Source organism: Protopterus annectens, chromosome 7.part0 (genome assembly GCF_019279795.1).
Source record: "Protopterus annectens isolate FY-2018-M chromosome 7.part0, PAN1.0, whole genome shotgun sequence".
NCBI lineage: Eukaryota > Metazoa > Chordata > Ceratodontiformes > Protopteridae > Protopterus > Protopterus annectens.
In genome coordinates this window covers 1,394,081,028-1,394,096,761 of record NC_056739.1, presented here as the reverse complement: position 1 = coordinate 1,394,096,761, position 15,734 = coordinate 1,394,081,028, and the positions used below count along the sequence as shown (strand labels likewise).

Below are 15,734 nucleotides of genomic sequence, written 5' to 3'. Positions count from 1 at the left end.
TGATACTAGAGAAGTACACATTAACACGACGCACTATGCACATTATTGGGAGTTCTTTTTTTCCACAGGTATATTTGTAGGATGGTGACATCATCAGACTTGACAAAGGTTAGTTTACCACTTTTCAGGTCTCTTACTACTCTCCTAAAATGTTGCTCCTTCCCAAGGAGACAACACACAAACACACACACATTTATCCAGTGCAGGATTCAAACCCCTACCTAACTACTTCATGATACTAGAGGAGTACACATTAACACAATGCACTATTCACATTACTGGGCGCCCTTTTTTCCACAGGTATATTTGTAGGATGGTGACATCATCAGACTTGACAAATGTTAGTTTACCGCTTTTGAGGTCTCTTACTACTCAACTAAAGTTTTTCTCCTTCGCAAGGAGACAACACACAAACACTTATCCAGTGCAGAATTCAAACCCCTACCTAGCTACTTCATGATACTAGAGGAGTACGCATTAACACAATGCACTATTCACATTACTGGGAGTTTGCTTTTCCACAGGTATATTTGTAGGGTGGTGACATCATCAGACTCGACAAATGTTAGTTTACCCCTTTTGAGGTCTCTTACTACTCTCCTAAAATTTTGCTCCTTCCCAGGAGACAACACACAAACTTGTCCAGTGCAGGATTCAAACCCCTACCTAAGTACTTCATGATACTACAGGAGTACACATTAACATGACATGCTATATACATTACTGGGAGTTCTGTTTTCCACAGGTATATTTGTAGGATGGTGACATCATCAGACTTGACATAGGTTAGTTTACCACTGTTGAGGTCTCTTACTACTCTCCTAAAATGTTGCTCCTTCACAAGGAGACAACACACTTGTTCAATGCACGATTCTAACCCCTACTTAACTACTTTATGATAATGCAGGAATATGCATTAACACGACGCGCTATACACATTAGGGGGAGTTTGTTTTTCCACAGGTATATTTGTAGGATGGTGACATCATCAGACTTGACAAAGGTTAGTTTACCACTTTTGAGGTCTCTTACTACTCTCCTAAAAGGTTGCTATTCCCAAGGAGACCACACACAAATACACACACAGTTGTCCAGTGCAGGATTCAAACCCCTACCTAACTACTTCATGATACTACAAGAGTACGCATGAACACGATGCACTATACACATTACTGGGGATTAGCTTTTCCACAGCTATACTTGCAGGATGGTGACATCATCAGACTATATGAAGTGGGTTACATTAGGTGACATTAGATGGGCTACATTGAAGAAATGTCTAAACACTTTGGGCATGTGATCATCAAAGGTGAGTTTACTATCCACCTTTGTCCCCAGGGCCATAATGACTTTCTCCGTACATGCTGGATTACCACCTATGTGGTAATTTGTGTGCACTTTGTTTTACCCAAAGGGGATGACTATGCATTATTTGCCATTCAGCTTGAGGGCATTGTTTTGACACCAGGTATCTGTCTCTGTAAGACACTTCTGGAGGATGTCTGTGTCAGCTGTACAGTCGATTATGGATGACAGTTACCACTCATCTGCAAACCTGTTCAGTCATACACTTGCCGTGCTTCCCTGTACCTCTGAGCAGTATCTACTGAACAGGTGGGGTCCCAGGACTAAGACCTGTGTGATTCCATTTGTGACTGGCTTAGAGTTGGACATGGTACCCGCAACTATGAACATGTGTGTTTGATCTGTGAGCCACTTGGCCACCCATCCTGTGACATAGCTGTTAATGTTCAAGCTGGTACACTTGTCCAAGATGACAGAGTGGGGAATGGTGTAGTAAGCCCTTAGTGAGGTCCAGGTGGGCTGTGTGGACTACTTTCACCTCCATCTATGTTCATGGTAACTGTTTTAAATAACTCAACTAGGTCTGGGAGCCAGGCTCTGCCTTTAACAAGGCAAAGTTGTGTAGAGTCCAGTGTCTGGAGATCTCCACTGTCTCAGTGTATAGGTTCCATGACAATTGGCTCAATAGGTCTGTAGACCCAGCTGAGTAGACATATTGGCAATGGTTTCCAGGTTCTGTTTTGGCACACCCTTTGTGGAGCTGGATGATTGTTAGTGTATGCCATTCTTTGGGTACATAGCCTGTGGTACGGTTGAGTCTGGACAGTGAATGTAGGTGAGTGTGTAGTTCCTTATGGGCCTAGTGTAAGACGCAGCCTGGGACAACATACAGTCACATTGATGCTATGTTCTTAGCTTTGGTGAGGGCTGTCTTTACCTGCATGTCCATGACGTCTGGGTCTCTGCATCCTTCTGTGATGGACACAGGCCCTTTTGGGGGTGATGGGGGAGTTTACACTGAACTTGTCCCCCTGGATGTGGGCAATGAAAGTTGGTTTGGTGTATTTCATTCCTTTTTTCAGTAGCTGACAGCATATTTGGAAGTTGACACCTACATGTCTGGTATAGGTACTGAAGGCTTTGTGGTTGTTATTCTCACATTCCTTGGCTATTTGTCTTTAGAAACCATCCTTGGATTATTTTATGAGCGATCATTGTTTCTTCCTGATAATGATCAGTGATACCTTTCCTTTAGTGAAGTTGGATCTATCGTGTTAATTTTCTCCTTCTCTTGTCTAGCTTATTTATGGACAACAAACACCTGCTTGTTGTCCTATTTTTGAAGGAGTGCATCTTGGTTTTATTTGTGATGTCTCATTCCATGCATCCCTGTAGATGCTCATAGGATGCACTTGTAAATGTTTCTGCAGATTGCATACCATTATCCTATAGCAAGAGGTCTTCGGAACTTTCCACTTTGGTCTTGGGAAGTGTGCAGTTTGCTTTTGCAAATGTCTTCACAGTGGTTTCATTGACTGGGTGTGGGGGCAGGATGTGGATGTCCAGTGTGATTACTTCATGATCTGATATTCCCAGTGAGGGGTTTATCTCTATTGTGAAACACTGCTGCCCCATGTTGATGATGATCATGTCCAGTATGTTGTCACCTGTAGTTGGTGTGCTGACCAGCTGTTCCAGGGTGTTAGAGTTTCTTAACTGTAGGACACATTGGACAAAGGACGTTGTATATGAGTAATTCACACACTCAATGTTTGGGTAGTTGTAATCTCTTCATATAATTTGCCATTGTTCTCCGGAATACTGAGTGAGGTTCCTGAGACAAGGTACGTGCCAGTAACCTGAAGATGTGGATATCCATAAGGTAAATGGCTACACCCCTTCCTTTTGTATTTCCCTCATGGTTTTGGGTCCAAAGGTCAGAGTGATTGTGAGTGTTTTACGTGGATCATATCCAGAAGCTCTATGTTTGACATAGCTTTGTATGTTAGGCAGTGAACACCTCTGAGTAGGCGATATGCAAGGGAGTACGGATGGAGCATTTTGCAATGGTCTGTGTATGGCATGTATTTCAGGCCACTAATGCTCTTTGTGAGGTATTGCTGCTGGCTTTCCAGTTGTTGTAGTTGTCTTGTGAGGTACATAGCAACAGTGGCATTGTACTCTTTTATAGTTCTAGTGAGTGGTGAGTAGAGGGGAGCAATGTCCTTTTTTATTCTGCATGAGACACATTTTGTGATCAGGTATGCCACATAAGAGGGTTTCCTGACTACTGTGGGAATGTGCTTATCACAGTTGTATCCACTGTCCACCTGTGACCCAGGGTCTCTTGTCACTCTTACAGTGTGAGGTATACTACCACCTATGTTGTAGTTCTTGGCTACAGAGATTTTAACAAAGGTGATGATAATGCACCTTTTGGCATTGAGCTACAGCCCATGGCTTGGACAACAGCCATCTGTCTCAGTGAGGCCCTTTTGTAGGATGTCCACATCTTTAGTGTTTACAATGATGGCTCCTAGTTTGCAGTCCTCTGGAAACTTCAGTAGCCACAGAACTTCCATGTTAATGTTTACTTCAGGGAAGTAGATACTACACAGCCTGGGAAGTTATCTAGTCCCAAGGTTGCTGTGATACTGGCTTCAGAGAGTGTTTTTTACCTGTGCAGCTGTGATGACAGCAACTTTGCAGTCTTCCATTATAGACATGTGCTCTTTCATGGGTTTGAGGGGGGTAAAGTTAACACTGATCCTATCTGCCAGGATGTTGCCAATATCAGTTGGCTCTGTACATTTAGTGCCATTGAGCTGTAACTCAGAACAGATCTGAGTGTAACCATGACATGGACCTGTCTGTTGGGCAGAGATCTCCTGCATAGACAGTATGCAACAGAATACAGCTTGGGTTACATTCATTCTTGTTGCATGGGGCAACTATTTGAGGCCAGTAATCCTCTTGTTAAGGTACTTCATTGGTCTTTCTAGCTGCTGAACGTGCCTAGTCAGATTCATCGCAAGTGTGTTGTGGTACTCTCTGATAGGTCTGATGACTGCTGAGTAGTGGCACCCTCCTTTGACCTACATGCACAGACCTTGGCAGCTTGTGTGAACACATAGCAGGATTTTCAGACCACTTTGTGAATGTGTTTCTGGAAGTAGAGATGACTATACACATTTGTCCATAGATCCCTTATTATCACATCAGTATTTAGCCTAAGTGTGTGAGCATGCCCAGTATGACCTTTCAGTATCTTCCTGCCTGACATTTGCTTTGTTTCTTTAAGTGTGTGAGCATGCCCAGTATGACCTTTCAGTGTGATGCTGAATGAAATCCACTACATTTGTTGGAGTGTGTGAGCACTCACAGTATACACATTTATACTATATGTGTATGGTAAATCAAGGTGTATTTTTACAGCAGGGCTCACCTTTGTGTCATAGATCAACAGGGATCATGCTGTGCCTGCAGGGCTTCCATGAGACACTTTGCATAGACCTGTCAACATTTCTACATTCAGGGGGGACAGCTATTCTTTGTACATTTCTACCCGTGGGCACGCCGAATTGTTACTGTGGGTGTACATAGGATGTGGGTTTCACCTGACACTTATACACATTTGCTGTGCCTGCACTGCTATGTACAGGACACCATTACAGTCTGTACTGTTGCCTATCATACTGGCTTGAGGCTTACTACTGTATTACAGATCTTAGCATCCATTGTCACATATATTAGCTTGTGACTTCATAGCCTACACAACCCACATCACAATGCCTGGCCTGATGTTCTCTGTCTGCATAGGCGTGTGGGTGAGGTTACCCATTTGCCTCATTAGGGGCATGATACAGCATTGCTTTGTGTTTGCATTAGTGTACAATTGTCCTGCTGTGTCAGTGTCACTGTAATGCTATCATGGCTTAGTGGTTCAGTACTGTGACTATAGTGCACAGTATCCTGGGTTCAAGCCCTGTCACTGCTTTTTATTTTCATGCTGGCCAGACCAGACTGCTTAAGGAACAGTAAAGCAGATATGAGCATGTTTAACTGACTTTGCTCAACTTTGCCCAACCTTGGCCAACATTGCACAAGCAATTTTGTTTACATATACTAGATATTGGTAAAAGCTGCTTAGCACTGCTTTATATTGCTTAAAACATGGTAATCATGCCTCAGGTGGTGCTGCAGGGCTGCCTATGTTGGATGCACATACTACACTCCCTATACATGTTCGGAAACAGGTAGTGTCAAGTTAGGCATCCCTTTTATTTTATGTGCGAGTCAGAGAGAGGTATAATTTCCACGGTTCCTACTGAGCTAGTGTATGTGCTATGCATTGCCTCTTTGCCAAGGACAAGGCATACTGGGTACGCCTCCTTCTGCCTACTGAGGCAGGCTCAGGTTGTTCCTCCTCTGAGTCACGCTGTGCCTGTGCAGGCCTTGGCAACGGTGGGGGGCAGTTTGGCCCTGCCCCATGCTGTTCCTGCTGCAGCTGTTTTCGCAGGATCATATTGTGTAGCATGGCACATACCATGACAATTTGGGTACATGTAGTTGGTGAGTACTGCAAGGCTCCACCAGATGTGTCCAGGCACCGGAACCGTGACTTGAGCATCCCAAACACAAGCTTGATTACATTTCGTGTTTGTGCGTGTGCCTCATTATGGAGTTCTTGTTCAGGTGTGTGTGCATTTCTGATGGGTGTCATCAGCCACAGCTCCAGTGCTTATCCAGCATCCCCCACTAGGTGACCATCAGGGATGTCCCCATTTGCAAATGGCTGGTACAGCTGCGACATTTGCCAGATATGGGAATCGTGGTAGCTTCCAGGGCAGCCAGCACACACTTTCAGTATTATGCCCTGGGCATCGCAAATGACCTGACAGTTGATGGAGTGGAAGCCCTTGCGGTTGATGCAGGCCTTACCCCGCTCACCAGCTGGTGCTTTGATGTGTATGTGCATGCAGTCAATTGCACCCACTACCTCAGGGTATTCTGGTATTTGCTGGAAGAGAAGCATATTGCTGGCCAATACCTCACGTAAATTGGGGAAATATACATGATCACCGACATGTGCTGACATGGCATTCAGGAAATGGTGCAGTACCCTTGATGCTGATGCCTGTGAAATCCCCATCATATCACCAGTTGGTCTCTGGAAGGTACCTGTTGCTAGTATTCTTAGGCCAACACATACCTTGGTTTCCACTGGGATGGGTTCCCCTCTGTTGGTTCTGTGTGTGAGGTGTGACCTGCACAGCTCAACAATTTGCTGCAGGAGCTCTCTATCCACTATCTCCAGCTCATGTAGCCCCTGGTAGGTTACCCTGGGTCTGTACACTCTTCTCCTTCTCCTCACTGTGGGTTGGTCAGCAGCATTCGCAATGGCACCACCCTCAGCATCTTGCACATGTTGCCTTATAACAGCAATGGCAGCCCCTAACATTTTTATGTCTCAGTTTAAGCTTTTTAAGTTTTCACTTCTCTTTGTTGACTGCAGTGTTGCAGTGTTTCTGAGAAAAACATGGGGGAATGTTGTTTGCAGAGTTTTAGGTGCTTGGCTGGGCTACTGTACTGCCTGTGTAATTGGCTGATTCTGATTGATTTCACCTGGCAGCTCTGCTAGTTCTCCTTGGTTAACTTCCTACTACTTCTTTTCCTTCCTTTTCCCTTTCTGTTTCCACAGGGGGCAGCACCAAGCAAACAAGTACAAACATGTGCACACAAGTGCACACACGCGCACACAGGCTTACACAGGCTTAGGCGGGTGCACATTCGTGTATATATGCTTAGACGGCCTAACACAGGCTTACACAGGTGCACACCCGAGCACACAGGCTTAGATGGGTTTGCACACGCACGCACACAGTGTAAGCAGCTTTGCAAGAAACTTCAGTGATAGCCACAGCGTACACCTTCAGTTTCTGGATTTCAGTTTAGACAACTGGAGACACACCTCTTTTAGTCCTGAGTAACTCACAGCAAACACATGCCACTCTGCTCCAATAAGCTTACAGTCTTTTTGATACATACCCCCTCATGATGTCACCCATCTTCTACTCTGTTACTCCCCTTATCCTACTCTTACACTCTAGGGACATGGTTCACATAGCAGGAAAAATTGAGATTCACTATCCTTATCCTCTTTTGCATAGGATTGCCTACTAATGCTTGGTTACATCTTTCAGACTGAGCTTCCCCCCTTAGCAACCTCTACTCAGTAGCCATGGTGTCTTCAGCCTGCCATTCACTTGCATGGCAGATGAATATTTTGAATAAAATCCCTATTTGTGGCTTTTATTTTTTGTTTTTCTGGTTTTTAGAGTGCAGCACGTTTGCACGCTGCTGCACTATGCTTAAACATTGGAGATCGAGGAAAAAAAAAAATTTTTTTTTATTTTGCAATGGAAAAAAATGCCAGTGGTGTATATTTGGCTACTGGCATGCTTCCTCAACTGGATGCATCCTTTATTTGGAGCTGTCATGGCTCCGTTTTGCTGTTTGCAGAATGGTACTCAGTTGCCAACCGAGTACATTTCTGCAAATAACACTACTCTTGCTCGGACAGGTTAGTGTTTCCTGGATCACAAATTTACCTAATTTGCATAGCTTTCAGCAGCAAATGAGGTAATTTGCATAAACTAACCCTGTCCGTGCAAGAGTCGTTTTAGGAACTCTCTTGCACGCCCCTGCCGGCTGTTCCTGGATAACTCGGCAGACATGTTGGCTGCATGGAGTCTTACTGTAGTCTTAGTCTCCGTGCAAGCCTTCGTGAATCTGGCCCATGGTGTGAACATAATATATTATATAATTAAAGGTCATTTAAGTGTAACCCAGTATACAACTATATTTTTGCTTTGTAGACAGTTATTAATGTAAATGGAGAGATGATCTGAATCAATCTAAGGGTCATGAATATAATAAAAAAATAATAAAGGTGTTTTTACCTATCTGCTTAAGAATATATAAATAGAAAGAAAAAAACATTTTCTGAGATAATAAAAAATGAAGATACATTAGAGACACATTTTTCAGTCCATAAAGCTATCTGGATAGAATTCAGAGACAAAGTTAGTAATGTTAAGATAGGAAAAGGTCTAAAAATAATTAATGAAGTAGAGTGGGTAGGTGAGGGTGAAAAAAGAAAGTTAGAATTATGGTAAGATTACGTAAGTATGCATCAGTTCTATAAACATTGATCTGAATGATGGATGTCTTTTAAAAATATCAAAAATGTTATCAAGGATGGCGATTTAAAAAAGAGAAAGGAAGTGGAAACGAGTTAAATTAAGTGAAGAACTTCTTAAACAAGGTAAAGGAATGAAAATGACTATTTTAAGAAAGAACAAGAGTTATATGCAATGAATCAAGAAAAAATAAAAAAATCTGTTGTGTAAACAAAGATATTTCCTACAATGAAAAGAAGAGATACTGCCTTATTTAAATAAAATAGTCCATGGTGGTGGTGCTGCAGTAGCGTTGTTGCCTCTCAGTAAGACGCTGTCCTGTTCGATTCTCAGCTAGAGCGTCTTCTGCATGGAGACATGCATGAATGGGCGTACATTCGTTGAAGGTTGTGCGTCAGGGCTGGCAACTCGGCACATAAAAATCAACTGCCAATCATTAGTGGACCAGAGTTCCGCTGTGGCGACCCCTAACCGGGAAAAGCCGAAAGACACAAGTTAAGGAAGAAAGTATAATGAGAGAATTAACAGAGTAAGAATGGGATAGTACTGAAAGACCAAAGAGATATAATGTGTATTGTTGTAGAATGTATATAAAACATTTATTTAAAGAACAAAAGAACAAACTATATCATGGAAATTAAGAACTTTTTGTGTTTAAGAAAACATAGATTTGGAAAAATATAAGATTAGAAGTGGATATAGTATTAAGACAGTAAATATACATACAGCAGTGTGTCCAGATAGCTTAGAATATCAAATGTATAAGAACATGACAGTAAGTCAAAATATGTATTTCTTAGAAGTATTAAAAGAGTGGTTTAATGAATGATGGAATTTTTACATTTGTATGGAAAAAAGGTGACAGAAAAGATATAAGAAATTGGAAGCCTATTTTTTAATAATTCTGATTATAAAATCTTAATGAAAATACTACAGAAAAGAGTGATTTCAAAACTTAAGAATATTCTGCTAGATTCAATATATAGTGTTAAAGGAAAATGATGCTAAGAATTATGAATGATTTTTAGAGAAATTGTAGATGACATACTAAATAGACAAGAAAATACTTTAATTATGGTAGGATCTCTAAGCAAAGCTGTTGACACTATTCAGCATAATATGCTATGGGGTATATATTTAAAGTTTATAATTTAAGCATGAAAATAAGAAATGTGTGTGTTACAGCATACATACTGAACAAAATTAAAGTTTTGATTAATGGATGACTGAGTGAAGACATAAATATTAATAGAGGTATAAGGCAAGGAAGTCCTTTTAGTAACATTATATTATAGTGGTGCTGCGGTAGTGTTGTCGCCTCACAGCAAGACGTTGTCCCATTCGATTCTCAGCTAGAGCGTCTTCTGTGTGGAGGCATGCATGAATGAGCATGCCTTCGTTGAAGGTTGTGCATCAGGGCTGGTAACTCGGCACGTAAAAATCCACTACCAAACATTAGCAGACCGGAGTTCTGCTGTGGCAACCCCTAACCGGGATAAGCCAAAAGCCACAACAACAACAACATATTTTCACTAGAAATGAATGTAATAACTAGTTATATTAATTCAGTAGATGGTAATGTTAGATAAAGAATAAAGGAAGGCATTGATATACCTAAAATGTTGTCATATGCAGATGACATCATTCTAGTTACTAAGCATTTGAATGGAATGGAAGAAACTATAAGCAAGTTGAATTTGTGTTTAGATAAAATTTGTTTGTGTTTGAACATAGAAAAAAATAAAGGTTTAAGGCATGAAAGTAGCTTTAAAGGTACTGAATTCAGCTATCAAGAAATAAAGTTATTAGGTTTGACATTTGGAAAACAAGATGTTATATTACTGCAATGGGAAAACATTATAAAAAATAAATATGTGTTATTTTTGGAGGTCTTTTAAAATTTCTTTCAATTAAAAAGTTTATTTGCTTAACTCTGTTGTATTAGGAAGTATTTCATATATATGTTTAGTATGCCATTGTCAATTGAAAAAGATATTATTAATGCTCTCTTTTCCTTTATATGGGGATCTCATCTTTATCTTGTTAAGAGTGGTGTGTGCTATATGTAACACAACAGGATGGTGGTTTAGGTCTTATAAATCCAGTGGTATTTGTAGTTTCATTGCATCTATACAAAATACTGAAATGGTTAAACAAAAAAAAATAATTTAATAAGTTTATTATTGGAAAACAAATATAAAAATATGGTATATGATGAAAAGTTATAAAAGAATATATCAATGAAGAAATAAAAGCATATGAAGAGAAAACTGCAATGTGAAAAATAAGTATAGAAAATTAAAAAGATAAAAGAAAAACGTGGTATAAAAAAGTAATGGCGAAATATTTTTATGTATACCCATGGAAAGAATTGGAGAAAGGGAAAATCAAAGCTATAAAAGCAAGAGGTTTAAAAAGTGAGTAGAATGTCATGATTTTTTTGTGGAGTCTGGAGATAAGGACATTACCAGTCAAAGCAAACATGTCATATAAAAAAGTGAAATAATATGTATTTACTGTCATAAAGAAGAAACTACAGGACATGTTATTTTGAAATGTAAAATAATTCATACACTATGGACTAAGTTAGATGAGAATTATTATTTAGACAAAATTAATGGATACAAAATATTAACATGGATATGATTGAATGTATTTATAAAGATAAAATGTTTATTGAAAAGGTTGATATATTTAATGTTATGTGGATAATTTGGAACCAAAGTGTGAAACAAATTATGTATGATGCTAAATGGAATTTATCATCAATGTTAAAAAAAAAAAAAAGATTTTGGTTATGGAAATTTGAGTGGGGGGGTCAGATATAAATGTATTTTGAATGTAAAAAAGGGAATATGAGATAAGTATAAATAGTTTGTGTATAATATTGTAAATAATGAAATATTGCCTTATTCATTCAGTTTATATTGTAACTATTTAAGATTTATTAAATAAAGGATCCTTACGCTTTACACTAACTGCCATGAGATCTTTTACAACTACCTGAGCTGCCACCAGGTCAAATAAATTGATGTTTGAGTCCTAAAATTCCTCATTCCACTGGAACTGAGCTGCTTTATATTTTAGACAAAGATGGAAGGCTATGTAAGGTTTAAAGTATAATTTAAATTCAATTAGTCTTCTATACAACAAGCAAATAAAGTGACTGATTACTAAATGAATAAACTTGGTCAACTGATAGATAGAGCCAGGGGCATGGGGCAGGTTGGCTGTCACAAAAAATGTGATATTTTAATGATATTTTGAAAAAATGAAAATGATGCAGTTTGTTACTCTGAGTAATTGTGTGGGTTGAATCCTGATGAATAGGTACCTACAAGGGGCCTTGGAGACTACGTAAAGGTATGAGATGTCATCTTATTGTTATGACAAAAAGGTAAAGATGAGAGAAAAACTCTTAATAAGTTAAATAATGTAAGTTGTGAAGTTTGAATACACTGTACCTACACAATATCAGTCGTGATGATATTACTGAAATGAGGGGTTGGCGAGAAAGGTGATGGACTTACTGGTGTTTCTAAGCAGGAGTAGTGGATGAGACAATGTAGTTGATTTCAGCACAAGTTAGTATAGTCAAACATCCAGGCATTAGATTGCCTGATGATTAACAGAGGTAAGTAGGAAAATAGAAGGCAATCACTAGTTTAAGGTTATATGCTGTGAAGAGGTGTGATAATAGTTAAAGGGATACAGTTCCAGTTGACTTAAGTGATAGAAGTGGTAGCAGAGAGACTCTACATGAGTGAATGATATTATTAAAGGATGAAGTGAGTAACAGAACAGGATAAGATTATATGAAAGGAGTAGGGGTATAGTCTCGGCTAAAGCTAGGGTGAAAATTGCTTAAGGTTATGAATAAGGAAGGGATGCTTTATTATATAATAGAAAAAGAGGAGATTAAGATGTAAGAGGATAAGAGGAATGCTTTCAGCTCAGTAAGGAGAATATGTTCACATGTGCATATGTTGAAGAATGAATAGATTATTGTTCTTAAGTTTTACCATGAATATATTGCATAATGAAACAGACTATTCTTTTTATTTTTTACCATTTATAATTTGAAGTAGGAAGTGAAAGGAAAATGGAGGGTCTGCTCCTAGAAAGCTTCAGCAAGAGAAACACCAAAGTAGTCATATGATTACTTGTATATGAGATAGATTGCAAGATGATGGCTTAAAGATTATGTCTAGTGAGAAGGTGGATTAACCACTGTCAGCTGGAAAATGATAAAAATTATTTGTGTTAAAAAAGGTAATTGCAAGTAAGGTTTTGTAAAAATAGACATCTTAGAGATGCAATTTCTTCATATTATGCAGTTCACTATATATATTCTATCCTCACCTACTCCAATTGATATATTTTCTAAATCCACCCCATCCATCCAAAAAAGTTTAATAGCAATGACATACAAATAATAATAAACACTTCTAGTATGGATGGGTAAATAAATAATATAAATAGACACTGAAGTTATACAATAATTAAATTGGACTAGATTTTGTATGGTGTTTGCATATTCCCAGTGTTTTGCTGCATTTTGAATGAAAGTAAGTGTTAGACAAATACAGAAACTTAAAGAAAACACAAAACTGAATTTTGATTATAGTTAACTACAATGACACACTGACTTACTTGTGTTTGAAGAGTTTCTGTTGTTAAAACAGAATGGCGGATGCTCTCTTCTAGGGATTTCCTCTTCTTTTTCTTTTTAAATATTGCGAAGTGTTGCCGTGACTTGGATGGGTAAGATACATAAAACATATGTTTGTCAATGTCATTTTACAGCTTGGTAAGCTTGTACAAATTAACTGATTATACATCTTAATATGTTTTATTACAACTGTAATATATAATCTGGCACTCACCACTGAACAAAAGCCATGGTATATGGTGCTACAAAATTCATATAACTGTGCCTGGTATTTTAGAAGAACAGTAGACAAATATCAATGTTAACCTGTAATTTGTTGTAGAGACCGGTATTACACCACTTTGTACCACAACAGGGAGTAAGAGTAGAGGTCATTCAGATTTTTTTTTCTGAATGCAACCCAGTAACATATTTTATGCAGTAGTTTTCACATAACAGATGCCTATCTAAAAACACTGTTTTTTCTCTTTGTCTTTTCTTTGTACACTCAAGAATGGATTACTCAAAGAGTGGAATAAAACTAACCACTCCACTATAGAGTTATGTTTAATTAATCAAACCGAATCTGACGCACAAAAAAACTATTTAAGTGTAACTTCATTTATTTATTTTATTTGGTGAATTGCAGATGTACCTATCCTTTAGAATTATTTCCAGTCATGAGTGAAGCCAGGCAATATAGCATGCAAATAAATACAAATAGTGGAGCATGTGCTAATAGCACACAAGCTGTAGTAACTATTATGCAAATTAAGAATATACCAACATCATATCATTAAGCACATTTATAAAGTGTATATATATATATATATATATTTTTATATATATATATATATATATATATATATATATATATATATATATATATATATATATATATATATATATATATATAAAATGTAAAGCATACTTCTTGCTGTATTCTCTGTAGTCAATAGAAATTCGTGTGTCTTTTATTGTTTGCCACTTCTGTTCAGACCTGTTCTGCATCTAAGTTCCCTTTCTTAGTTTGTCAGAAGGCACCTGGATTAATTAACTTTGTTATCAATCCTGGCAGATTGCTGTAATTTTTTTAGCAAGCTTTCTTTTACTTACATCTCAGCTTCAGCATATACATGTTCATTCATGCTCTGATACGAGCTGTAACTTTCACTTGAAAAAAAAAAAACAAATAGTGGCCTGATGCACCACTATTATATCTTATAGACAAATACAATCAAACATGATTTCAGCTTTGACGTAGATGCAATTTCACATTCAAAATTGTTTTCCCTTACATAACCCACTCAAATATTAATGGCACATATCTTCCTGAAAATGACAGACTTCTAACAAAAACTTGAAATGCAACATAAACACAAGAAGCTCTTAAAAACAGTAAAGGAATTCACAAATTCTCAGCTTGATTCTTCACCTTGGACATTTTACTTTGTCCTGCATTAAACCATCATTATTCATTCAACTGGAAGGTGTCATCCTGCTGATGTTTTCAGGAAGCAGACACTCCATTCTACTCTCTCTTCTGTTGTTGCTTACATTCTGGGTTGTCAACCCAGTATTTTTATATATACAGTCCTTGTTAAAGTGTCCACTCCTGGGTTAGCTGAAACAGGTCTATATTATATCATCAACCACTTAGGATGTTGAACACCTAAATGTTGACACCTAAACGACAACTTAAAATTAAGAACAGCAGTTTCTACACAGGGAAACAATGCCATTGGCCAAAGTGACAAAAAAAAATTTAAACAGAAATTAAGTGGGGGGATTTGCCCCCTACCCCCTGATGTGGGAGGCTGTGGCCCCCACAACCCCCCTAACTATACCAACTCCGAGATTGCTCTACATTGTAAACAAGGCAAAATCCATGTAACGGCCAAATGACTTGTTTCCCTGTGTGGAAACGGCCGTTCACGATTTTAAGTTGCCGATGTTTAGGTGTAGACGTTTGGGAGTTTGACAACCTAAGCAGGCGACTATTTAATATAGACCCACTGAAACTACTCATTAATAGTTACACAGAGCCAAACATTATCATGATTATTAACATTTGTTCTTTGTCTCACAGTATTATATCACAATGATTTATTATACATATGCCAAGGCAGCTATCTAATGCAAAGATATATCAAAAATATGTCTTATATTTGATATCCCCATTTTGAGGAAAGCAGCTGACTGGAGGAGCTAGTTTACAGGCAGCAGTGAGGGACGTTAGTACCCTTAACAACATCCAGGCAATGGGGGTGTTTCTAATGAGGCACCTGCATCACAGAGCATCCTGCATTCTATGCCTCCCTGTCTGACTGCATGCTTCTCCCCACACATAATGAGCCTACTGTCAATAGTTTGGGAGTACTAAGCCCAGGTCTCCACATATGGCCAGTTTGGTAACTTGCAAGCCTTTGCTTGCACATTGATGATACATTGATCAGAAATACCATGGGAAAACCATCATCTACTGCTTATTTCCATCCCCCCTCCTCTGCACCTGGCTTTTTCAGCACCTGAGGTGCTATTCAAACCTGGATCATATAGGTCATAGTCAGGGCTTC

At 38.6% G+C, this 15,734-nt stretch overlaps 1 protein-coding gene across 1 annotated transcript in view; it reads right to left on the bottom strand.

Annotated features, from left to right (window-relative positions):
- The window catches only part of CCHR7.PART0H3orf49 (chromosome chr7.part0 C3orf49 homolog), a 220,296-nt gene that overhangs the window by 41,679 nt on the left and 162,883 nt on the right, over positions 1-15,734 (bottom strand). The gene's annotated exons all lie outside the window — the stretch shown is intronic.